This window comes from Octodon degus, unplaced genomic scaffold (assembly GCF_000260255.1).
Source record: "Octodon degus isolate 3935 unplaced genomic scaffold, OctDeg1.0 scaffold00295, whole genome shotgun sequence".
NCBI lineage: Eukaryota > Metazoa > Chordata > Mammalia > Rodentia > Octodontidae > Octodon > Octodon degus.
Genome location: NW_004524871.1, coordinates 928997 through 931128, shown reverse-complemented (window position 1 = coordinate 931128; position 2132 = coordinate 928997).

The window sequence follows — 2132 nt, the reverse complement described above, 5'->3', positions numbered from 1 at the left end:
GGGGCGGAGGCTGAGGGGCGGGGCCTGAGGGGCGGGGCCTGCGGGGCGGGCGCGGTCTGCGCCGTGGAGAGGGCGGGGCTCGCGCGCAGGGAGGGCAGCGGCGTTGCCCCCGCATCTGCTCCGCGGCCCGGAGCTGTGCTCCTGGCAGGCCTGGCTCTGCGCGCGTCCGTGGCGGGGTCCTCCACACCTCCGCCGGGCCCCACGCGCAGAGCGGGTAGCCGCCGTCCCCGAGGCCCCTTGCAGATAGCTGGTGAGAGGCTCGGGCCCAGCAGGCGCTATTACAGGGAAATGCGGGTCGCGGCGCCGCGGATCACCCGGGCCTGGTCGCTGCCGCCCGCACTAGGCTGTGCTCCCGATTTTAGTGCGTTCCCCCCCGTTCCGGGTTTTTTGTTTTGTTTTGTTTTTTTTCCCGGAACCGGGGATTGAACTCAGGCCCTTGCACTTGCCAGGGAAGCGCTTATTCCGCTGAGCCATCTCCCTGGCCCCCCATTCCGGTTTTGGAGAAAGGATTTCCCAAAATTGTCGGAGCTGGCCAGAACTCGCGGTCCTCCTGCTTCAGCCTCCAAGCGGCTCCGTGCGCCCCCACGCGCACGAGCAAAGGACGAGGCCTCCAGGAGCCGGAGGCGGCGGGCGGGGGGCGCTCCGCCAGGGCGGTTAGCGAGCGAGGACACGCGCCGCGCCCGGACAGGCCGGGCACATTCTCAAATTTTGCCGTTAGATTCTGCGCGCAGTTCGAAAACGAGAAAGGGCTGCAAACCCTTTGAACGACGCAGGCACGGCGGCGGCGGCGCCCCCTGCTGGCGCCGCGGGGTGCTGCCCGGGCGCGCGGACCGCTCCGGGCCGGGCAGACCCGCAGCCTCGCTCCCGCGCACGGCCGCAGGTAGGGCAACTCCCAGGGCACGACAGCCGTGTGGGGAGCCGTGGAGTGGACAGGCGGAGAAGCAGACAATCCGAACGTTACCTTCTGGACAGTTTCACTAGGATCTTTTTCCTTTCCTGACTGATCATTTTTAAAGTTTTCTTTTTTTTTTGGCAGAACCGGGGATTGAACTCAGGCCTTTGCTCTTGCCAGGCAAGCGCTTATTCTACTGAGCTATCGCCCTGGCCCCTTGAGTGATACTTTCCTAAGAACTCAGGCACCTTCTCTGCTCAGGCTGTCCTTTAGCTCATTTCCTGGCCAGGCTGGTCTTGCAGAGGCTACAGGCGTGCGCCGCCAGGCCCCGCCTGCAAACACGTCTTGAGAGGAGAGACTGCACGGTCCCGAGTTGCAGGAGGATTATCCGCAGGGGAAGGCCTCTGGTGAAGTACGTGGCCGTGACAGCGGATAGCAAGTCCGTTCCCTCCGGAGACTTCTGTGCAAACACCGTGTGATTCATGGAGTTTTTGGACCCTGTGGAACTTTGTACCCTCACTGTGGTAGGCCTCCACAAACTCCTGTGCTGCAGGCCTGGCCCCGCTGGGCACTGTGGCTGGGCGATGGAGCCTTAGGGGAGGAGGCCTGGAGGGAGGACGCGGTCCCAGGCGCAAGCCCGTGCGTGCGGGACGGACAAGCCCTGCAGGGGCCGGGCCCACCTCCGCTTCCCAGGGGCCTTGCAGTGAGCGGGGCTCCCTCCTCCACAGCCCAGGTCACGGGCTGAAGCCTGTGAACCCGGAGCCAAGATAAGTCTCTTGTGTCAGCTTTCTCGCATCAGGACAGCGAACACTTTCATCCTGCCATCTTGAGGCCTGCGCTCGTCCGTGGAAAATCCGGACACCTTTCTACTTTCTCACTTTCAGATCACAGTTTCAAATGTCTTTATCATTTAGTGTCTTTTGTTCCAACTATTGCCACTGATTTTATTTTTACTACTTTTCAAAATTTGCTCCATGTCATTAAAATATCTGACAGTCCAAATCAACACTTAAACATCTCTTTCCAAGTGTTAAGAGAGCAGAGCTGGGGAGATGGATCAGTGGAATAAGCACTTCCCTGTCAAGCGCAAGGGCCTGAGCTCAATTCCTGGTTCTGCAAAAAAAAAAAAAAAAATTATTGTCGGGGGCCTGGCCCTAGCTCAGTTTGTTAAGTGGCTGCTTCCACAAAGCTGTCAGCCTCAGATTGCTGTAGTTCGATCCCCACAACTCCAGCCAGCCAA